General features: G+C 39.9%; 1 pseudogene; it reads right to left on the bottom strand.

The window, feature by feature from the left end:
* Positions 1-401: 401 nt before the first annotated feature.
* Positions 402-1569, bottom strand: LOC139812150 (uncharacterized; annotated as a pseudogene).
* Positions 1570-25566: the final 23997 nt, after the last annotated feature.

Here is a 25566-nt window from a genome sequence, read left to right as displayed (position 1 = left end):
AAGGCGCTGAGCCTGGAGGTGAGGTACGACAGGAGACGGAGGACACGAGTCAGAAGGAAGATAGGAGGAAAAGCTCGCAAGGAAGACAGATGGAAGGAAACAGAGGGGTGAGCTACAAGAACTATAAGGAGCAGAAGGAAGGATACGGAGGAAGATGTTAATAGGGTTAATAAGGGGAAGAGTTAAATAATTCGGTGAGGTCGCATAATGGCCAGGTTGTTTTGGGAATTGAATGCCAAGACTTGTAAAGGTTTTTGGGTCCGTTTTTACTGAAAAAAAAAAACGCCTTTCTTGGCACATAGCTGAAATAAAGTTGTATATAACCATATGTAAATTCTCTAAAAGTAGTAGAAATCGACGTTCTACACTTATAGTAGAAACTGTCAATGATTGTAATACAATAGAATTAATTGATAAAAAGTTATCAATATAAAAAATATTCTCTAAATACCCGTTTTCCGTTTTCGTTAGCTACATGTGTCGTCGACAACGCTGTCTCCGGACTCTCCGGAGATACTATGACTGGCTTCGCTGAAGTTCATTTTACTCTTAATCTTTCGCCAGAAGTAAAAGCGGCTTTTGTGTGTCGGTTCACCCGTCCACTCAGCCTCTTCTCCGACGTCCTTGAACATTTGTAAGACCTCCTTTTCGATATTATTCTCAAAAAACGCTAAATAATCTTCGAGCTCTGTCCGAGCTTTTTCGCTCGGAGTAGTTTGAGGAATTGCGTAGTCTACTAAATTTTTAAAATACTTCTAATAATTAATTCCGTCCGCCGAAAAAGGGTGGAGCCCAGTCTTTTCAAATCCGTTTTCCAAAATTGTTTTCACGTCCAACATATCGAGGGCTTTCTGCAAGAGCTGTGCAAAATTTTCTTGTTTTATACATTCACCGTTATTCTTGAGTCTCCATTGACCCACTATCTTCGCCCATGCTGTCTTCAGAGGATAAAAAAATGCGACGTCTAACGGTTGCAGTATGTGCGTCGCATTTGGGTACAGAGCAACGAGCTTTATATTTTTCTCTCTGCAAAAATTGCTTAACGCCATCGTTAAATGCGAACTGTGTACGTCTAAGAATAGCACGACTGGGAACATGATAGCATTCTTCATCAACCACGGGTAAAAAATATTTGCGATGTACTCGTAAAACGTTTCTCCAGTCATCTATCCACTCTCAGAGTGTCCGATGCTCCAGTCTTTTGGCATGCTTCTGGCGATGTGTCCGGGGATTCGCTTATATAAGAAAATTACTATAGGTGGTACGATTTTTCCGCTCGCACTTCCACAGATGAGCGTAGTCAAGCATTCCTTTTCATCGTTATTTATAAAATTGTAAACCGTTTTGTCACCTTTCTTGACTAATGCTTTGCTTCCTTTTGGACTCAGAAAGAATGCTGACTCATTGCAATTAAATACACGAGAAGGATCAATATCAAGGAGCGACTTCGATTCAAAATACATCCGCACCTCGTTGAACTACGCTTGTAGCTTATCTTCCGTTACTAAGACTCAACTGTGCGTCAAATTCTAAGACATTGGTTCAGTTAAATTTTTGTGACGCGCACGAAAGGCATCATACCAATGTCTTCCAGGACGATTACCTGTAAATGTCGTCGTCTTCTTTATCTGCTTCAGCAGCAGTTGAACGATATTTAATAGTTAAACCCGTGACACAGGAAATTCATATAAAAAATCCACTGTACGAGTTGGCGTTCGTATTCTTCTTCAGTATACACTCAGGTCTCTAATGATACTCTATATAAAAATACATGTATAACTTATGCATTTTTTAAGAAAATTTATATACTCGCCTCGCTCGGCTTGTTCTGATGCATTCGTTCTCCAGACTATTTGGTGAGTTACCATAGATTTTTAAATAAATACTTGGTGTAACAAGGTAACTATTTTTACAGATATGGATCTTGTAGTCTTTTTCAATTTCGTTTCTTGAAATCTCCAAACAAGGAAACTTACCACGTTGGAATGGAGAACTTTGCAACATTTTAATTTTCGTCATTTGATATCGCTGAAGATGGCTCGAAGCGTTGAGCCGAAACGTTCGAATGTAATTTATTTGGAAATAGATTTTTCGCTCGCGTTTCGCGCGGGCTCAAAATCTATTCCCCTCTCCCCAAACTCACCCATTAATTAGAGCACCAATAGAACCCCATAAAACCTCCAATTTTCAACCCCATAGTAGCCATCCCCATAAAATTAGTAACCTTTTGGTACCAGTTTTATCAAGATCATTAATAAAAAATTTAAAAAAATTTGGCACTGGTTTTTTAAGAAAATTGATCCATTAATAAAAAATTATCCATTAATAAAAAATTATCCATTAATAAAAAATTATCCATTAATAAAAAATAAAACTTATCCTTTAAAAATTAAAAGACAGCACTGTTTTCAAGAAAATCGGTCAATTAATACTTATTATTTCTCGAAATTTGAATAATTTCTAAACCGGTTTCCAAAAAATTGGTAACAAAAAATTATCCATAAAAATTATCCATAAAAAAAATTCAGCTTGATATCTCAAAGTTTACGGAAATTGGAGCAATCACGTACATTTTTTTTTACAGAAATCAGAAACCCCTTTACTATTAGCAATTTTTCTAATTCTATTACATTCTTTAGTTTTTTCTACCCCTATTTCATATATGATTCTGTTTCGTACAAGCTCGCGCAGGAGCCTAGGCTTTAGATTTAATGAGTAGATGAAACGACACATACATTTTACTTTTTGAGGGAGAGATCATATATTTTACTTGGCAGAAATAATTACAGAATACCAACATTTGTTGCATGGATAAGGAAAACTGCCAAAAACCTTATCAGTATTCGTACAACACATAAGAAATAATGATACAAAGAAATAAATAGCAAGTAATATAATACATAATATTTCTCAGACGAATGATCCTTTTGTCAATTTGCATAAACTAAAATACGCTTCCCAATATTCAGATCATAAAATAACTTTTGTATGTTGATTTCTTTAATGAAGTAATATTCTCTTAATCTTTCTCTGGACTGTATGTAACTTCAACTATTGTTTGTAAGACTATAACTTACATATTAATAAGTTCGTGGAATTAGACCATTCATATGAAACAGATAATACATGAAATAAAGTAAATTGTTACACAAGACAAACAAGAAATAAATACATAGCACTAAAGAATATGTGATGGATAGATTGATACGTCGCATTAACTTTTGTAATGTAATTTCCTTCTAGTTCGAATGACCAATATCTTTGGAAGTAACTCATAAAATCAGAAGATAATAGAGAATGTACAATAAGTTATACACTATATTATATGTCACTGTTTTGTATATATATATATCCCAATATCTAAGAAAAGACGTATCAATCTATAATTACTTCTTATCGGTAATCGTCGCTGCATTGCATCGGTCAAAATGAATACATTATAATATACGTAAACATGTGAAGGAATATAATTATATCCTCGAAACAATCTATGACGCAAAGAATCGAACTACTTGTAACACAAGTGAGGAATAAAGTAACGTAAGTAATTTTATATAAACAGAAAGTGTTTCTCGGTTGAAATGATAATAATTCGTTATGGAATCGAATTAATCCGCGTATTAATCAAAGAGAAATAATCATATATGTATAGGTTGCAACCATTAACAAATCAATCTAATTATTTTACTGAGCTCAGATTCGAATCGTTTTGAATGTTACATGTGATGTCAGACTTGTTCTATGGCAATCTGCATCGTTCTCTGAGGACATTAGCCTCCCGCAATAGATATATCAAGAAATCTGGAACCACGATCGAAATAAGGAGAGGGGAATATTATTCCACCCTAGCACTCTGTCATACGAGAGCTTTTCCAAACCATGTAATGATCTGTGGTTGCCGGAAATCTGAATGTTACCTCTTTACTGTAGAAATCGCTGCTTACTGAATAGATTCTTAATATAAGAATCCCCCTTTTGTCTTTCTGATAGGCCCTCAAACATCTCAAGTCGTTCAACAGCGGTTATTCCTTTGTGAGATATGACGATACAGTAATGGCGGATCGTCCTTCCTTCTTTGCACGCAGTTATAAAGGCGTGGTCAATCTCTGAGCCGGTATAATCTCGTAGCTGATGCTTCGTAAGGTCTGTTTATCGTTGAACAGAGCTGCTATCCAGGTAGCCGATATCAGAAATCACGTCGTTTATACGATAATCGGTATTTGTCAATGCTACGATTCTCGCTTTCGAATATTCTAACACCGGTACGTCTCAAGCACGAGCACGTTGTTACCTCGACCAACGCCCGGAAACGAATGCTCGACCGTTCGTCGTAGGATCGCACGCTTCCTTCTCGCGCACGCGCAATACAATACTTCATTCAAATTACGATGCGTCCAGCGCAGATCGCGCGGGAACACACAAGACGACGCACGTATCGCCATCTAACATGTCTCGATCTGACTTATTTATTACGAACACAGTCGCGCTATATTTCCGATATATGATCTCTCCTCCTATTTTTCTTACATTTTAAACAGATTCTTTAAGATTCGGTCAATTATTAAAAAATTGAAAAAATTTTGGAACCGGATTTCAAAAAATCGGTAACGAAAAATTATACATTTTGTGACAGTCCCCGGATTGCCTAAATGATACCATCCCCGAATCACTCAACGGGTGGACGCTTTTATTCGCGGCGATAAAAAAGTATTTGATTCTTTTTTTTCCCTTTCCCTGCACTCCCCGGAAAATATTCTACCTCTACTTCATATACAATTCTTTGATATTCGGTCAATTATTTCCGAAAAAATCCAAAAAGATTGTTAACGAAACATTATATACTTTATAGCACTCCCCGGGAAATTCTACCCCTACTTCATATATAATTCTTTAAGATTCAATCAATTATTGTCCGAAAAATTAGAAAAACCGGTTTCCAGAAAATTGGTAACCAAAAACTGTACACATCACGGCGCTCCCCGGACCAAATCTTAAAGAATTATATATGAAATAGAGGTAGAAAAGACTGAAGAATATAATAAAATTAGAAATAACCCAATATTTCAAAATTTGCAAAAGTTAGAGCAACCACGCATTTATAAAAAAATTCAAATTTTCTTTAAAAAAAAAACCCCTTTACCGATTATCGCCAAATTCAATACCACCAACCAACCTTCCTTGAATGATACTCTATCGATTAAAAAAAAAACAGCCTGATATATCAATATTTGCAGAAGTTAGAGCAACCACGGACATCAAATCCGCACACACACACACACACACACGCACACGCGCACGCGCACGCGCACGCGCACACGCACACGCACACACACACACACACACACACACATACGGACATTTTTTTAAATGCAATATTTCAACGTTTTAGAACACTCTGTACATATTAGCATCAAAAACTCAAACTAATCTTTTCTTTGGTTTCTTCTACCCCTATTTCATACACTTTTGATAAAAATTCAGTCCACTAACAAATGAGTAGTTCGCGCTCAGACAGACAGACAGACAGACAGAAAACGGTACTTATATATATATATTTGAACTGGTTTCCAGTGGCAATTAAACCTATATATATATATATATATATATATATATATATATATATATATATGTGGCGGTCCGCGCCACCAATGATACATCCCTGCGCGATGCCTGCAATACCGGCAGTTCGCAGCAACGCCGCTAGGCGTCGCATCGCCGGGGCAGTTTCGCGAGTTTTAATTTCTGCACCGACTAGTATAAAGGGAGACCCCCTACGGGCTCGAGCAGATCTTCCCGGCGCCAGTCGCCAGGAGCAAACGAGCGCCTAGACGCTTCCTCGGCGTTAACCGCCTCCAGCGCGAGTCGCTTCCTCGGCGTTAACCGCCTCCAGCGCGAGTCGCTTCCTCGGCGTTAACCGCCTCCAGCGCGAGTCGCTTCCTCGGCGTTAAACCGCCTTCGGCGCTGGTCGCTTACACCGGCGCCAGTCACCCTCACGGCGCAAGTCGCCCGAACAGCGCTAGCCGCTGGCCAATCGGAGCGCTTGGTCGCTACCGCGGCGCGAGTCGCCCCCCCCCCCCCGGCTACTCACAGCGCTCGGCCGCTGTTCCGGGCCAATCAGAGCGCTCGGTCGCTACCACGGCGTGAGTCCCCTATTGCCCACGTGAAACGTGACAAAGGCAGGTCCCACAGCACAAATCGAGGACAGTAGCGCAACTTGCTACGGCGCACGGCCGCCTGCTACACGGATTGGGATCTCAACATCGCGGACTCGGCGTACGGACGCCCGACGAGAGGACGCCTAACTCTGGCGTCCAACGTTCCCAGCAGTAAGGCAACGAAGGGCAAGACGCCGCGTTTATACACGGAGAGGTTCGCAGACGACACCAATGGAGATCCTACCAAGCGACGCCGGACCCAGTCTACTCCGCTGCAGGCTTTCTCGGTTCAAAGGCGAAAGGTGGTGTTAACCTCCACAAGTGCGCACGTCACGAGCACCCAGTCCTCACCACGGGAACCGCGATACGAGCCCCCGCCGAAACGGCCGAGCCTACAGTCAGAAGCAAGCTCGACGGTGGTAAAGGCAAAGCGGCCTGAGACGACCGGAGACAAGCGTGACCGCTACCGCGGCAAAGCGAACACGGGACGCCGTCACGTCAACCGATCCCCCGCGTCGAAAGCCGAGGGTCCCAACCACGACGAGCGTGGCCACGCAGACGAGTCCGGCCAGGGAGCTGAAGGACGCAGCCACGCAAACTAAGAAGAGAGGAGGCCAGCAGGCCCGACATAGATATCACTAAACACACCGACACGAACCCACATGTAAATATGTGTAAATATATTTAGTGTTAAATCATATATAAATTGTGTCGACCCCGTTCTTTTCCTCCTTTGCGATTCACCTAACTTGGGCCATTCCTACGCACGCACCCAGTAGCTGACTAAGTTAGAATAAGCATAGCTGAATAAGGTAGAATACCACGCGATAGAAGTAGTAGCGCCCGTAATATATATACCGATTGTTGCCTAAAAAGTGTATAAGTTGTACATGTATAATCTTATATAGAGTATCATTTTTAAGGAAGGTTGTTATTGAATTTTGCGAGGATCGGTGAGAGAAGGGGAGTTACAGATTTCTTCTTAAAAATTGATAATAGGATGGCTATGAAAGTCAGACGCAGTTATCGGTGCGTAGATGATCAAAATCACTGATTTATCATACTATTTATTATTTATTATTATTATACTATTATATAAAACCCGACTGTTTGTCTGTCCGCCTGTCTGTCCGTCCGTCCGTCCGTTTGTCCGCGAACTACTCATTCGTTAGTGGATCGAATTTTTACTAAAAGTATATGAAACGGGAGTAGAATTTTCCGGGGAGTGCCATGACGTGTATAGTTTTTCGTTACCGATTTTCTGGAAATCGGTTTTTTTAATTTTTTCAATTTCTCCTGAAATAATTGACCAAATCGCAAAGAATTACGTATAAAAACGGGGTAGAATTTTCTGGGAAATCCTACAAAATGTATAATTTTTTGTTACCGATTTTCTGAAAATAATTTTTTCAATTTTTCATGAAATAATTGACCGAATCTCAAAGAATTACGTATGAAACAGGGATAGAATTTTCCGAAGAATGCCATGACGTGTATAGTTTTTCGTTACCGATTTTCTGGAAACCGGTTTTTTTTAATTTTTTCAATTTTTCCTGAAATAATTGACCGAATCTTAAAGAATTACGTATAAAACAGGGGTAGAATTTTCTGGGGAATGCTATAAAGTGTATACTATAAAGTGTATAATTTTTTGTTATCAATTTTCTGGAAATAATTTTTTTAATTTTTCATGAAATAATTGACCGATAGAATTTTCCGGGGAGTGCAATGATGTGGTTAATTTTTCGTTACCGATTTTTTTGGAAACCGGTTCCAAAATTTTTTCAAATTTTACGAGAATTAATTGACCAAATCTCAAAGAATTGTATATGAAGTAAGGGTAGAATTATATATTTCCCGGGGATTGCCATAAAGTGTATAATTTTTTGTTACCGATTTTTTTAAAAACCGGTTCCAAAATTTTTCCAATTTTTCTGGAAATAATTGACCGAATCTCAAAGAATTGTATATGCTGATTTTTTTGAAACCGCGAGTTTAATTTTTCATTAATGTACTGATTTTCTTGAAACGTTTCCGATTTTTGTTTAAAATAATGTATGTGATTTAAAAAAAAATGTACGTTAGAAAACGGTCAGGATGATCTATTGCTAAGAGCAGCACTAAATTATGAAATGGAGGAAACTGCAAAAATGTACGTTTCCGATTTTTGTTTAAAAAAATATATGTGATTTTTTAAAAAATGTACATTAAAAGACGGTCAGGATGATCTATTGCTAAGAGTAGCACTAAATTATAAAATGGAGAAAGCTGCAAAGGCCAAAAAAAAATAAATCTTTTTTTTATAATTTTCGGGAATTAAATCGTTCATAGGTCGATTCGTTTTAAATGAAATATTTTGTATGTAGGATTTGTTACCGATTTTCTGGAAAGCGGTTTTTCTAATTTTTTCGGGAAATAATTGACCGAAAGAGTTATATATGAAAAAGGGGTAGAATTTTCCTGGGAGTGCTATAAAGTGTATAATTTTTTGTTACCGATCTTTTCGAAAGCCGGTATCAGAAATTTTTCAAATTTTTCGGAAATTAACCAGTCACTTCAATTCGTGACTATCGCGTGCGATTAAAACCGGTTTTTGTGTGTGGAATCCAGTTACGAAATTTTTCCAATTTCTCGGGAAATAACAAGTAGTTTGCGGTCAGACAGACAGACATACAAACATCAGATACTTATATATATAGATAGGGGTAGAAAGAACTATAGAATGAAATAGACTTACAATTAGAAAAATTGCTAATAGTAAAGGAGTTTCCGATTTCTGTTAAAAAAATATATACGTGATTGCTCCAATTTTCGCAAACTTTGAGATATCAAACTGAATTTTTTTTATGGATAATTTTTTTAATAGATAATTTTTATGGATAATTTTTTGTTACCGATTTTTTGGAAACCGGTTTGGAAATTCTTAAAATTTTGAGAAATAATAAGTATTAATTGACCGATTTTTTTGAAACCAGTGCCAAAATTTTTTAAATTTTTGGAGGATAAATTTAATTTTTTATTAATGGATAATTTTTTATTAATGGATCGATTTTCTTGAAACCAGTGCCAAAATTTTCCTAATTTTTTAATGATGATTTTGAAGAAATTGGTACCAAAAGATTACTAATTTTATGGAGATGGCTACTATGAGGTTAAAAATTGGGTTTTATGGGGTTCTATTGGTGCTCCTAATTAATGAGTGAGTTTGGGGAGAGGGGAATAGATTTTGAGTCCGCGCGAAGCGGATATTCATATATATTATGACGACAACGACGATGTCCGCCCGGTCTCGCCAGCCGGGCCGGAGCGCGCCGTCGCTTTTCTTTATTAATGATCTCTAAAATTGTCTATAAATACCTTCCTAAATCGCGATAATTCTTTCCGAAACCCAGATGGAGGCTTGACTGAATAACTTCTAAAAATGTTGGGCGCCAAGTGCGATTCCTCACACCACGGTATACGAGATCGCAATTTTCTCAGGCGTGAGTTTCTTCGATTAATCGCGGTTGGAAGAGGAGAAAGAGCGTAGCGCAATTAACACACTCGAATAACAGTAACAAAGAATAATATATTTAAATAAAGCGGCTGTGGAGGGAGATAGTCGTTTTCCACGGCGAGCAAGTAGAATCCGAGTTAGCGTCCCGTGTCACCCCACGAGCACGATACTCATTCCGTCGCCGGATTGCTCAGCAATTCCTATCCGTTTCGCACATTAATGATTCTCAACACAAATCGCGACGAATTCTGCCCTGCCGATCGAACGCGGAATAACCAAGGGCCTTTTACTTACGGCGCAGTGCACGAAGTTACTCTCTTACACCTAACGCAATTTACTTACGATTAACCGCGACAAGACTGTGAATCTTTATTCACAACGAGGCGCACGAACGGCCTCACAAGTTAACACGGCACGACCGCGAGCCGTTAATCCCGGTGAAACGTACAAACATACACTTACAATTAACGCGAACTTAACCAGAGACGATAATCTCCACTTACTCTTAACGCGAACTTAACCAGAAACGGGAATCCTGAGGCTCTCGCACGCGCGAGACCAACCTCCCGAATTGACCGCAGATCGCCCGATCACGCGAGTCCCGACTGACCGCGAATCTCCCAATTACGCGAGTCCCGAATGACCAGCGAATCTCCCGATTACGCGAGTCCCGAAGAGACGCAAAACTCGGAGGCGCCCGGCGCCACGGCGCGATCACGTGATGCTCACGAAGAGCTCATCTCGCCGCACTCCATCATCAATGCGGACCGTTTTCCCATGCAATCCGCTACAATACGGCACGGTTAAACACGACGATTACGAACGAAATTACACGCGACAAAATTACACGCAACGAAAGAACACGCACGCTGACTGTCGGCGGCCGTACGTTCTAGTCCCCGAGACGGGCAATGGCGATTAATTCTCCCGGTCAGATCCTCCCGCGGTATTCTTCGATCGCAACTGCATTCCACGCGCGTCTCTACAGCGAATCACAAGTTTCTCGCGGCACAACGCGACTCCTGGGAGGATCTCGCTATCGCGGCTACCTTATTTGACGAGGGCTGAGCAGTAGCCTTACAATCTTTCGTCCTACTCGGCAACTTGTCGTCGTTGGTCGGATGGCTGGATGGTACCTCTACGGCGGCTCGCACGACAGTGGCGTTTCTTCGGCGGGACCACGCTGAGCCCCCGCGCGCGCGCGCGCGCCGGTGTCCCTAGCCCTATCAAGTGCTGCGCCCTGGCACGTTACCGATCCTCATAGGCGATCGTCGCGCCTTACTAGGGCGCCCCTTGTCACTGCTCCCATCCGCCGGCGGTAGATTTAAAACCCGCCTACGTGAGACCGGCTGTCCAGGCCGCGACTCATCGCCCGGTTTCTCGACGGCCAGGCTGGCCGGGCCATGGCTCGTCGACCGGTGGCGGTACACCGGTGGTGGCCCCGTTCCTTGACGGGAACCTTCATCGGGGCGTCCCCCTTTTCGGTTCCTCCGTATTCGGGCTGCAGTGCTCTCGTGTGGCTGATGATGTACCTTGACAGGCCAGCTGATTTTCCGGCTGTGGGCTCCAGCGTGACCCGCCCGTCGACCGTCCGCCCTCGGAAGATTCCGGCTATCCACCTGTAAGTCCCTCGGTGCGGCATACGCCGTTACAAAACTCCGTGACCCTGGCCATCTGCTCCGCGCTCCCTCGATACCTGTAACGCTCGCAAAAAGATCTTAATCCTAACCTAAAACGTTTGCTCTCCGCCCGCCCCGGGCGGAGGCACCATCCCTGACGCCTCCCTCGGCCGAGCTCCCATCTGGGTTGAGGGACGTGACATTTGTCACGTCACAATATATATATATATATATATATATATATATATATATATATATATATATTGTTGCGCCCGCGCTGCGAGCGTCGCCCGGTATCTTTAGAGGGCCTCTAGATACGAGGGGCGCAAACTGATTGACTTGAAATTGCTGCACAAAAGAATAAAGCATGCAACATGGCGATCAATACCCAGTAAACACAAAGTAACAATAATATAATTGTTATATTATAATTTTCCACTCAATAATATAACTGTAATATAACATGCCTCGTACATAACAGTTATATTGTTGAGTAAGAAATTATAACAAAACAGTTATATTATTGTTACTTTGTGTTTACTGGGTAGTTATATTAAAATTATATTATTTTATAATATAATATATTTTATAATATAATTTATTTTAATAAATAAAATATATATAATATATATAATAATAATATTTATTTATACATATATTTATTTACTTATACATACCATATATTTGCACTTACCTTGTTAACTTTTTTTTACTTACCTTAAACTTGCTACTTGATCAAATGCATTAGATCTGCTATAATAATTATGCTCTACAAATACTTTTTTTATTGGACAAAAATCAGTGTGGTCCACATTGGATTCTTTTGATGGACGGCCTCTTTTTCGTTGCAGTCTATTTGTGGGGACACTGTTCTTTTTATCGAGGGTAGGGCAACGGCAAAACACTGTTGGAACAGCATTTTTCTTAAGTTTTGTCCTGTCGTTATTCACCCATTCATATGATGTAAAATGCACCTGTGAAAGGGAAACATTCAAGAGGGCTCGTTTTACCTATATTATCTAGAGTCCCTCTAATAAGAGTTTGGTCAAGAGATAATCTTAGCCAAATTCTGCGAGAGAAACAGCAATATTACAGAGGGAGAGAGGGAAACTTTGTACTATCACGCATGCGCAGTTGGCTAAGATGCGTGTACACAGCCAATCATATGAGCGGAAAGTGCGGACCAATTAAAAGTGGCTATCTCTTGGCCAGACTCTTATTAGAGGGACTTTAATATTACCGATTGCCAACTGCTTCGTTTGCGATCTCTTATTTTGCGAAAGAACACATATGATATTAATGCACGCATATACACATTGCACAAATGACATTATCACGCACACATAACTTTATTGCACATACACATTGTACACATAAAATAAGAAAATTATATTAACACTTTGCACAAAATACACTTGAACATATTGCACACATACACATTGTACATAACTATATACTCTTCGATTAAAAGTACAGATTTGTATTTAATTTCTTTGAATTCCATGATGGAATCTTTAATCAATCTAATATAAATAAAAATACATGCATCCGAAGCACCGGGCAATATGGGTTGGATCTCGCTTTGCATAAAAAAATTATTATTAATAATGAATTAATAATAATAACAATAAAGATAAATAATAAGAGTAATAATATTAATAATAATAATTATTATTATTATTAATATTATTATTATTATATTAATATTTTATATTCATTGATTTATTAATTATAACATATTTATATTTATATTTACATTTTTTTATATATATTAGTTTTTTATATATTATATATTATATATTTTATATTATATATATATTATATATATATATATTATATATTATATATTATATATTATATATATTATATATTTTTTATATTAGTTTTTTATATATTATATTAGTTGTTGTTTTACTATTTATTTATTTACTTATATTTATTTAAAATATTTATTTATTTAGTAAAAGCAAAGGAGATAGTTTACCTGACAGAGATAGGAATTAATAGAAAATTTGTAGTTTGACCTATTGATGTTCGAAATCCATAATTTTTGAGTTTTAGTGTTAGAAGGAAACCTTTTCATAACATAACTGTCTGATCTATTTGAGCAGTTTAATGCACAACACAATGCCATGATCAGAAATAGTAGGAATTACTAATAGGCAATGAGAATAGAAATAGATTACAGAAATGTTAAAATTAGAGAATAAATTTAGATTACGGAATGTAAGATTAGAGGATAGATATAGGATAGATATGTACTTTTTAAAAAGTTTTTAAACTCCAATGAATAACGAAGACAGAATATGTTTGTATCGATTTGTGTCGCTTGCTGAAAAAAATAAGATATGTATATATGTAATTCTGTCATACTGTCATCTTTTTATGGGCTGACGTTATGCAAGTATGTGCTTATGAAAAGAATAAAGCATGCAATTCACGCGAGCCAATCAGCACTTAGATCAACTATTGCGCCCCTCGTATCTAGAGTCTAGAGGCCCTCTAGGTATCTTTCGTCGCGGAGCGTCTTTGGTGACGGGCGTTGCAATGTAAACAACGCCTGTCAGATTCCAGTGTGTTCTCGTTCTCGAACGGACGTTTCTCTGTACGATCGAGCCTGATATCGCAGATAATAAACGACTCCTTTCTACTCCCAATTAAGTGTCCTCCTTATTTCCGCGAGCCGCGAGCATTTACGCAAGTGCGCGAGGGAACCAGCCGAGGGAAACTCCGCCGGAGTGCAACATTTTGGGGGCTCGTCCGGGATCGGACGAGCGACCGCGGAACGAGAGAGCGACAGTCGAGCAGACGGACGGAATGGCCTCATCGGCGCCTTCCTCGAGGAAGCGGGCACGAGCGGGGACACCGCAGCCGGACGTCCCGGAAGTGACGTATTTAGCGGCGACTCTGCAGGCCGTCATCGAAGAAGTGCGGCTGCTGCACGAAAAACAAGCGCGGAGGGAGACGCAGCATACGGAGGAGCTGCGGCGCCGGGACGAGGAGCTACAACGTTTTCGCACATTACAGCTAAGTCCTTCCATAAATAGAGCGACCGGAGAAATGCGGAGTTCGGGGGTGCGTTTTGCGTTTCCCGGGTCGAGTGATAAGCGCGCGGGTCCGTCGGCCTTTGACGTGTTTCCGGGGGTGAGCAGCGCGCGAGCGTGTCCGGCGGCTCGTACCGCATCTCCGGGTTCGGGAGGGAATGTCGCGCGCACGGAGCTTGGTTACAAGCTCAAGCCCGACGTTTATGATGGGTCGGTTCCGTTGCGGGAATATTTCTCGCAGTTTGAAATAATCGCGCGCGCGAATCAGTGGAGTGACGAGTCAAAGACCATCGCATTGGCCTCGTGTCTAAGGAGAAAAGCGCGCTCGATTTTAGATACGGTCGAGGATGTCGGTAATCTAGAGTACGCGGAATTGAAATCAAAGCTAGAATTGCGTTTTGAGGAGGGGCACCTCTTTCAAAATCATTATTCAATTTTTACAAACCGAAAACAGAAATTCGGAGAGGATTTTGCGTCTCTCGGTTCCAAATTGGAGAGGCTTGTTTGCTTGGCGTATCCCGAGTGTCCCTTCGCGGTTCGGGATAAAATTGCGTGTGCGCAATTTATTTCGGCATTAACGGACGGATATGTAAAAAGGACCCTTCAATTGGAAGGTGTGACTTTCTTAAAATTAGCGGTTGAGAGGGCGAGAGCCGTCAAAATGATTTACGGAGAGAATTCCGGAGGGTTCGGTAAAAGAAAGGAAAATTTCGAAAAAGGGGATAAAAAGCTCGCGCTACAAAATGGAGACGACGAGAAGAGAGAAGAAAAGAAGGAGCAAAACGGTCGCAAGGGTTACTCTCGCGATAACCGATACCGTGCTTCTGCTAAAGAGTGCTGGCTTTGTGGGAAGGTCGGGCATTTTCGGGCTGAGTGCCCCGGGAACATGGAAAAGGGAAACGCGGATTAGTTGCTCTCGGCAGAGGGAAAACGACCTGCGTAGATAGAACACCGAACGTTGAGATTCGTTCTATTAGTAATAAGTATGATTCTTGTGATTTTTACTATAAGGGGAAGTTAAATGAGAGGGATTGTTTCTTTAAAATCGACACGGGTTCCGATGTCTCTGTCTCAAATAAAAAGCTTCTTGGAGAAATTGAAGGGGAGATTCAGGTTGGGAATTGTTTTCTTCGCTATCCGACAGGAGAGAAAGTTCAAGTTGAGTCTAAGGTTAGGGTGAGAGTTCAAATCAGAGAATTCTCTGAAGAGATTTTCATGTTCGTAGCGGAAATTAGTGATGAATGTCTATTAGGAGGAGATCTCTTGAAAATTGTTAACCTAGGAGGAATCTTTGATTCAGCTTTTGGAAAAACGAAGCTAGGTGTCGGAAAGGTTTCCCTTCCTTTCTGAAGGAGCTTTTCGAAAATGATTCTAAATATTTGAATGAAGAACAGAAGAAAACTTTTGCCGAATTTTTAAATAAATTCCAGGATGTCTTTTCGGAAAAAAATGTTGCGGGGAATTGTGGAATTGTCAGTCATGAAATTAATCTGAAGGACTCTACTACTCCGATTAAACAAACTCCCCGGCGTATTTCTATCCGGATGAGGGGGGAGGTCGATCGGATTATCGAGGAGATGAGGGAGCAGGGTGTGATAGAGGAATCACGTAGCCCCTGGGTTTTGCCAGTTGTTCTTGTTAAGAAAAAAGATGGATCAATTCGTTTTTGTATCGATTTTCGGAAAGTAAATGAGGTTACCAAAAAGAATTCTTTTCCCATGTCCAGAATAGACGATATTCTTGATCAGTTGTCAGGTAACAGTTGGTTCTCTACTCTTGATCTTAAGAGCAGTTATTGGCAAATTAAGATCCGTCCGGAGGACCGCGAGAAAACAGCTTTTCCTTCGGAAATGGGTTATGGCAGTTCGTTGTGATGCCATTTAGTCTTTGTAACGCTCCTGCTATCTTTGAGCGATTAATAAAAAAAATTCTACAGAAATTATCGAAGATTTGTTTGACTTATCTGGCTGACGTTATTATTTTTGGAAGAAGTTTCGAAGAGATGTTAGAGAATTTGAGGAAAGTATTTTCTAAACTACGTTTAGCTAATTTAAAAATTAATCCTAAAAAATGTATATTTTTTGGAAATAAAGTAAAATATTTGAGACATGTGGTTTCGGCAGAGGGCGTCGCAACAGATCCCGATAAGATTTCTGCCGTAAAAGATTGGCCGGTCCCTCACTCCAAAAGACAGTTACGCAGTTTTCTAGGTTTTTGTTCTTACTACCGGAAATTCGTGAGAGGCTTCTCTTCCTTAGCAAAACCCCTTTTTACGTTAACCGGGAATCAAGAAAAATTTATTTGGGGAAAAGAATGTCAGAATTCGTTTGAAAATTTGAAACGAGTGTTAACGTCCTCCCCAATACTTTCGTTTCCACTTACTCGGCATATTGTCTCAAAGACAGGAGGGGTTAGAGAAAGTTATTGCGTACTTTAGCCGTGTGCTGAGCAAAACAGAGAAGAATTATTGCGTGACTCGTCGAGAATTACTAGCTATAGTAGATTCGGTTAAATCATTTCGGTATTATCTTTTGGGACGCAAGTTTATTATTCGTTCGGATCATGCCTTCCTTAGATGGCTCAAGTCCTTTAAGGACTTGGAAGGACAGTTAGCTCGTTAGTTGGAAAGGCTCCAACAGTACAATTTTGAAATTATTTATCGAAAGGGTCTTTCACACGGAAACGCCGATGGTTTTTCCAGGCGTCAGTGTGAAGAAGATAACTGCATTTTTTGCGAAAAAGTAACGAGAAAAAGTGCTGGGGAGCCGAAAACAATCGCACGGATAATTTTAAAGGGAGAAATTTTGGACGAATGGAGGAAAGATCAACTAGAAGATCTTAGCATCGCAGCAATTTATCGAGGCAAGGAGTCGGGAGTGCGTCCGTCTCATACTGAGGTTTCTATGAGAGACATTTCGGCTCGGATTTATCTTTCTTATTGGGACGCTCTTACCTTGAGGGATGGTGTCCTCTATAAAATATGGGAGGCTCCTAATTTAAAGTCCTGGATTTACCAACTCGTAGTTTCCCGGAAACAAATAAAACAGGTTTTGGAAGAGGCGCACGATTCTTCATCAGGTGGTCATTTTGGAGTTAATAAGACCCTTGAGAAAATCCGAAAACGATTTTATTGGGCCACCTGTAAGCGTGACGTAGAGGATTGGTGTAAATCTTGTGAGATCTGTGTTTCTAAAAAGGGCCCTTCGGGAAAAGGAAAATCCCCGCTACAAATTTACAATGTCGGGATTCCTTTCGAAAGGGTTCAGATGGATATACTCGGTCCTCTTCCTTTGACAAAGTTGGGTAATTGATATTTGTTGATTACTGTTGATTGCTTCACCAAGTGGGTAGAAGCTTTTTCTTTAAAGAATATTAGAACGAAAATAGTGGCTGAAACCTTTGTTAGTCAATTTGTTTCCAGGCATGGAGTCCCCTCAGAAGTCCATACGGACCAAGGGAGAAATTTTGAATCGAAGCTTTTCGCGAAAGTAATGGAACTTTTTGGAATTAGGAAAACAAGGACTACTGCGTTGCATCCACAATCCGATGGACAGGTTGAGAGGCAGCACTAAACAATAACCAATTATTTGGCCAAGTATGTCTCCGAAAATTAGAGAGATTGGGATCGGTGGATTCCCTTATTCCTTTTAGCATATAGGTCTTTGAAACATGAGATCACGGGCGTTACTCCTGCAGAAATGTATTTTGCCCGGGATCTTAGATTACCTTTGGACTTATTGCGAGGAAGTCCTCCCGGAGAGGAGGAACATAAGTCGGAAAGAAGTTTTATTAGAAGTTTGAGGGAAAAGTTAGAGAATATTCATTCTGAGGTTAGGGAAAAGTTAGAGATTAGGTCTTCTAAAGTGAAGAACTGGTACGATCGGAAAGCTAGAAAGAATCTTTTTCAGGAATCTCAGAAAGTATGGTTATACAATCCTCGAAGAGAGATAGGGAAAACTCCAAAATTACAGAGAAATTGGGAGGGCCCATTTCAAATCGTAAAAAGATTAAGTGATGTGGTGTTTTGTATTCAAAAGTCACTTTGACATAGGAAAAAGATAGTACATGCGGACAGATTAGCTCCTTTTTCAGAGAGGTTGGTAGAGAATTGTTAAGAAAATCGGAACTCATTAAACTATTGGGGAAGGTTTGTAAGTGGAAAAGACATATTATTTTGTTAAGTGTTACTGCGTATTTTGTTTGTTCTTGTTTAAGGGAGAGCTCGAGAAAGGAGGATCCACGATCAAGTTTCTTGAAGTTATGGAGGTTATGGAGTTTTATCCGCGTCTTCTCCAAAGGAGAAAGTTAACTGAAGACTGCCTTTCCCTCCGTTTTCGACTGAGGTTTCCCGAGGGACTTGGGCAAATGCCGAGACAGGGACGTGGGGAGTCTAAATGACGTTGGGTCCTCAGGAGGTTCCCCCCCCCTTGTCCGAAGACTAAAAGAGTGACGTCGACGAAGTAGAATACGGCGACGAAGAAGTCAACGCCGGGGTGAGATGGAAGCGGGTTCCTACGAATTCGTCCTGTCAGGACGTGAGAAAGGGCGAGAAGATTGCGGGTTGGACAAAAGGAAGCGAAGCCTGAAAACCCGTAGCAATAGCTCGGGAATGGGCGAGGATCGTTTCGGAGTCCTGAAACCTGCAGAGAAAAAGGAATCGCTTGGTAACTGCCCTCCCTGATTGTCGGGACGACAATCAAGAAGAAGGGGGGGGGGGCAGTGTTGCACCCGCGCTGCGAGCGCTGCCCGGTATCTTTTGTCGCGGAGCGTCTTTGGTGACGGGCGTTGCTATGTAAACAACGCCTGTCAGATTCCGGTGTGTTCTCGTTTTCGAACGGATGTTTCTCTGTACGATCGAGCTTAATATCGCAGATAATGAACGACTCCTTTCTACTCCCAATTAAGTGTCCTCTTTATTTCCGCGAGCCGCGAGCGTTTACGCGAGTGCGCGAGTGAACCAGCCGAGGGAAACTCCGCCGGAGTGCAACAATATATATAAAATTAGTGTATATAAAACAAAATTTGGGACTTCCGTGGGCTGTCCGCTGTCCCCTGTCTTTACTGATATCGTTCTATAAGATTTAAAGAAGACGTTACAGATTATTACCCTACTGTTTTATTTTAGATACAGGGTATTTATTTAAAAAGTTTCTACCTCAATATCTTCTAAAATATTTATTGTATGAAAAAATATTAAATACAGAGTCTGTCCGGAAAGTAATGCGTCGCATTTAAGAAAAAAAATTTATTGATTGGATAGGTTCACCAACTTAAAATTCTTCGAAGTATGACCCTTCTACATTAATATATTTTTGCCAGCGCGATTTCCATGCGTCATAAGCTTTCACGAACTCCTCAATCGGGATGCTCTTCAGGGAAGCCGTCGTAGTAGCTTGCACGTTATCCACCGACTCGAGATGCTTTCCTTTGAGGTTCCTTTTCAGCCGAGGAAACAAAAAAAAGTCCGCCGGGGCCAGGTCCGGACTGTAGGGCGGCTGCGGCAACATTGTCACACCGATCCGGGTCAGGTAGGCCGTGACAACAAAGGCGGTGTGAGCCGGCGCGTTATCGTGATGGAGTTTCCACGAAGCACGGATCTCCTTTCGGACGCGGGCAACTCTGTGATTCAGTCTCTGGAGCACTTCTTTGTAAAATTGAGCGTTGCCCTAAAGTTTTCTCCATCATAAGTTCGACGCGACTACTACGTAGACGTCCACGAAAACAGCCGTCCTAACCCTCCAAGCGCACGGAGGCAATTGCCTACCGACCGTTGGTAAGCTAAGGGTTCCCCCTACTCTCCCCAACCGGTCCGACCGCACTGCGACGTATAGTCACGTCACAAAAAAATGCGACGCATTACTTTCCGGACAGACTCTGTATAACAGTTGTAGTTTTGTGTGAGATATATGATGGTGGCCTTAAAAATTACGTGAGTGGCGATTTTCAAGGTTATTTTAAGGTTAACATTTTTTTATTTAAACAAAAAAAGGTTTTTTATATAGTAAGATTTATTGCGAAAAAGGAGATAATTTTGCGATTAAAACCCTTTGAGACTTACTATTTTAAATGTTTTTTTTTTTTACTAAAAACATTTAAAAAAGTTAAAATATGTCTATTTTTGGTGTAAACTCACGGCCACGCGCAACACGACCTAAAAGCTAATCTGCTTGATAGGATTCGCTGCAGTCTCACTGATTGTGAGTCAAGTTAGGTAAGGTTAAACCAGTAAATTTGTATTGCTTTTGGATACGTATTATGTAACTTTTCGGAATATATTCCGATCAGAATTATTCCGTAAAAAAGACAACAGATAGTTCTAATAATTCGGACCAGCGTGGACTAAATACGGCTCCATCAATTCTTAGGTCTCTTTTGGTGTAAACGCGACTAGACCTACTTTATGTTACCAAGCTTATTTTAATTTAACTGTTATCGCATTACTGATAATAGCTCAAAGCAGAGCCGAAACATTCGATTTATATCTATGCACCTTACTAATAGTTAAAGCTTGTTAACTGAAGCAGTTAACCGCGTTGTACTCTCATCTTTTACTTTGCTCAGAATAATAAATGTTTTTTTCTCGCGATTGTACAAATTCTTTATAAATTAAAGTTCTCTTGAAAGGTCTTGTTGTATCGCTTCTAACGCGTTGTATCGAAATTTCCTCTACTAGATGCACGAAAAATTTTGCTAATTATACGAAAATTACATTGATCACGCCTTTACTTGACATGTTGCAAATAATGGGAAAAATGAATAAATAAAAATGTTGGTAAGATGAATACGTTTGAATTTTTTTTAGTATCGTAAGCATTTATAAATAGATAAATGCGTTTAGCATATATATTTAAAAAATTTTCTAATTATCTACGAAATAATTATTATTGTAAAAAAGTTTGAAGACAATACAAATATTTTAGTAAAAATCATGAACATTATACGTAATCACTCGGTATTCTTCAGCGGGATACGAAATAGTTATTTGTGTAACAAGGTAAGATGAAAATTCCCGAGTGCGGAGTTTACGCACGAGCCGAAGGCGAGTGCGGTAACAGCACCCGGGAATTTTCATCTTTACACACGACTTACACTCCCTATTTTATGTTGCAAGTGCCTGGAAAGTGGTCTATCACGCACGCGTAGCGTGCGTAATGGGGCACTTTCCATGCACGTGTTGCATAAAAGAACTTTACCACACTTGTTACCGCACCGCTCACTGAATTTCGAAGACAGAATATACTTAGTTCTGTGTCTCAGTTCACGCTATTCCGTATTTAAAAGATTAAGAGAGCAACATTTTAACACAACTGTATTACATTCCCCTCCCCTCCCGACATCGCATTTAATACTATTCTTCCTCTGACTTAAAGCTCGCTTATTTAAGCATTCGGCTGGATTACATGGATCACGCTACGAATAATTGGAAAGAATCGATCGTACGGCTAATGAAACGCTGTATCAAGAGACGCGGTAGCGTCTCACGCCAAGTATATAATAATTTATTAACAAGATTATTTTTTAACAAGATACAAGAGAGATACATCCTTTCGTAAGCGATTTACAAGATACAAGAAGCGATACATCCTCCTTTCACATATTCTTCTTTCGTAATATAATATATATAATAATATTATTAATTAATTATTTTAATTTTCAGTGAGACGCTACAGCGTATCTTTTACAGGAAAAAGAACGCTTCTTCAGAAATAAATCACTGAATTCTTTAATAAGTCAATATTATTGAAAGATTTAAATACGGGAAAAGAAAATAGATTTTTCTGATTATAATTAGGGGAGACCGGGGCGAAGTCGGCCATATTTTTTCGGTGCTGATTTTTAACAACAAAATAAATCATTTTAGTGAAATATAGTATACCATTGTAAAGAGTGAACCCTTGGCTACAAAATTTATATAGGCATTTTTGGTCTACGTCGCTTTGTTCAACCGGTATACAGTAAAAACGACAAAGGTGCAAAATCGAAAAGTCAAAATTTCCGGGGCGGAGTCGTGTCTTCATTCTCGGACTGGATTTCAAGGCTCCTGGTCCCTGAGCCGAGAACTCCGCGTTGACAGTGGCGACGTACCGTCGCGGTAGAAATAAGAACTCTCTCTAATGGAGAATTCTGTTCTCTGTGACATGTTGAAAATCTATTTTGTCTTGCGTGGTACCTCGTTATTATTCGCTTCACGCTAGTGCTGTGCCGTGTAATATATGTACTTATATAACTTTGAAAATACTTCGAGTTCTTCAGATTAGCAAGGAATGTACTACGTTCAAGAAGTCTTTACTACTCCTTCCGAGTTGGCAGATTGCGTGTGTTCCCCCCATGTGTCTCCCCATGATTGGGATCGTACAGGCTTCGTATCACGTTCGTTTTACGGTTGTTTAATAATTGTCAAGGAAAAAGGATTCAACTCGAAGTATTTTTGAAGTGTCCTGAAGTAATCTCAAGTGTTATTTTGTGTAAATATCTTTTTATTTGGAAGTACCACGCAAGAATTTTCAACGTGTCGCTTTCTCGGTTCTGACGTCACGATTCAACATGGCCGCGGCAAGTACCCAGGAGCCTTAAATGAAAATTCATAATTCTGATCATGAAAAATGATAGGATACATTTTAATAATTATTTTTTAATATAAAAATGGAAACATTAATTAAAAACACGATGGCGGAAAATAATTACAAGAAAAGCGCTCACACTTATGTGCCCTACGCTCACACGTTTTTCGTCAGCTCTATTCTGTCATCTCTGAGCACACGCAGTACATATTATCCAAGTCCTCGCCGGAATCCGACCACTGCTGCTTCTTTCTTCTTTGACTTTGATTTTTGCCTCCATGATATGGCTTGGTCACGACTTCGCCCCGAACACAAGTTTTACGTTTGGTCGCTTATAAAATAATAGAAATCAATGAAAATAAAAAAACTGCACTGGATTCGTGTTCAGCATGCATTACTCTTTAGAATCACTTACTTTGAAATTCGGAGAAACAATAATACTTAAGATATTACAAACTTTCGACGCGGAAGAAGTTTTACTTTCGACCTGCGAAAACACGTTTGCTTTGATAAGAATCACAACATGGCACGTAACCACACCACGGTCTTACATACAGGTCTCTCAACTCGTATGGTGGGGATGGTTCGCTTGGCGAAGCCGAAAAGTATGAGTTCGCTGCAATCAAGGGATGTTCTGTGAGAGCGAGAGAGCAATAGTAGCGCATAGCGCATACGCATTATATTGTAATCTAAGAATCCACAATTTCCACATAATACATTTACAATATATATATATATATATATATATATATATATATATTGTATATATATTAAATATATATATATATATATATATATATATATATATATATATATATTGTATCACACGTGGCAATATCACACGTGCGTGGAAAGTGGCCCATTACGCGCGCGCCATCTGTGCGACAAATAGCCAATTCCATACACGAGTCAAAACAGTGCGGTAATGTAACATTACAATAGTTATTTGTGTAACAAGTGCAGGAAGTCGCCTTCGGCTCGTGCGTCCACTCCGCACCCGTGTCCAATTCTCAACCCGCACGTGTTACACACCCTATTTTATATTACAAAGTGCGTGGAAAGTGGCCCATTATTGCGCGCGCGTCATCTGTGCGACGGATGGCCAATTCCACACACGAGTCGAAACAGTGCGATAATGTTACATTACCGCACTGTTTTGACTCGTGTATGGAATTGGCTATTTGTCGCACAGATAGCGCGCGCGTAATGGGCCACTTTCCACACACGTGTGATATAAATAACTAATACAGTCTATAGTTGGGGAAAGTTCAAAGTCATAATCAGAACTGCATTCGATGAGATCGTCGGCCTCCCATTCTTCGTGTTCTAAAGCTGCGTCCAATTTTTGCCCAATTTCATCACGATACTCAGCCATTTTCGTTTTCGATTTTTCGCCATTTAAAGCCTTCAGATCACTCAGGGACACTATGATCTTTGGCTCTGATTTCTCCACGGTGCCGCGATGGTACAATTACCATACTTAGGAGGTTTAATTACGCTATAAACTGAGAGCAATTTATATAGCTGTAAAAATGTAGGGCAAGTGGGGTGATCGTTACATCCTGCTGCCTGACGGATCGTGCCGAAAAATTTCTGCAATAAATAAGTTATAAATCAAGAGACACGGTAGTGCTTGCGCCAAGTATACGCGAAGCAAGACCGTACCGTGACTCTTTTACGCGACGCGACGAGTTGCGAGTACTCGAGATGTTGAGATCTCAATAACGAGTGAACGGATCAAGTTCTAAGTAGGTTTGATTGATAGCTTGGGGTCGATTTATAAAGAAGAGTTTTTTTATTTTTCCGTACATATTACATAATCATAAATTATACAACAGTGTTTAAGATCTACGTATTATGCACTGACCAATAAACGTAATTAAGTTACAATTATGAATCACCTCCAGATTATCTTGGTTCACTTTGCCGGTCAACAAATATTTGAAATCAAATTTCTGTATAATGACACATATCCATGGTAGATTTTAATGATACTCTTATAGCGAATTCGGACGTTTGCACTAGTACACACTGAGTGCGCACTAAGGCTTGTTTTTAATCAATTGTTATATTTACAGATCATCTTAAATACTTATTAGTCTGTAAAATGATTTGTACAGCATCCATATAGATATTACAGATTGTTTTATTGGCTAAAAAGTTTTTAAATGTGTATTTAAGCGACTTTAAATATAAGAATTAGATTATAAACAAGCCTTAGTGCGCACTCAGTGTGCACTAGTGCAAGCGCCCGAATTCGCTATTAATCCGTCAGTTGTTTTCACCGTTAAAAATTCGTCAGGACTTATTTTGCCTGTGAGTACAATAGATTGCCAATCGTTCAACCACTGTAGAAAGTCTTGTAGTATCTGAAAGATTAGTGTTCAGAAATGTGCGTGTGCTACCTTTACAGTAACTATCGATGATTTTATTTATTTTAAGATCACAAGGAATATATAAGGAGTAAATAAAGCGAAGCAAGACTACATCGAGGATCGAGGACGAGGACTACGATGAGGATAAACAATAAATTACCTTAAAGTCCGGAGATTGGGGTGTCAGACCTTCGTTCGGCATTTTACTATTTAAGGCATCAAATGTATCCATTCATACGTTTATAAAAATTAATTGTTTCCTCGTAATCAGTAAGTGCTTCACATTTTTAAGATAAGTAGAAAGCTAACCCTTGCG

This window comes from Temnothorax longispinosus, chromosome 4 (genome assembly GCF_030848805.1).
Source record: "Temnothorax longispinosus isolate EJ_2023e chromosome 4, Tlon_JGU_v1, whole genome shotgun sequence".
NCBI classification, from domain to species: domain Eukaryota; kingdom Metazoa; phylum Arthropoda; class Insecta; order Hymenoptera; family Formicidae; genus Temnothorax; species Temnothorax longispinosus.
Note: the sequence above shows the minus strand (reverse complement) of the source record. Positions and strands in the feature narration are given on the sequence as shown.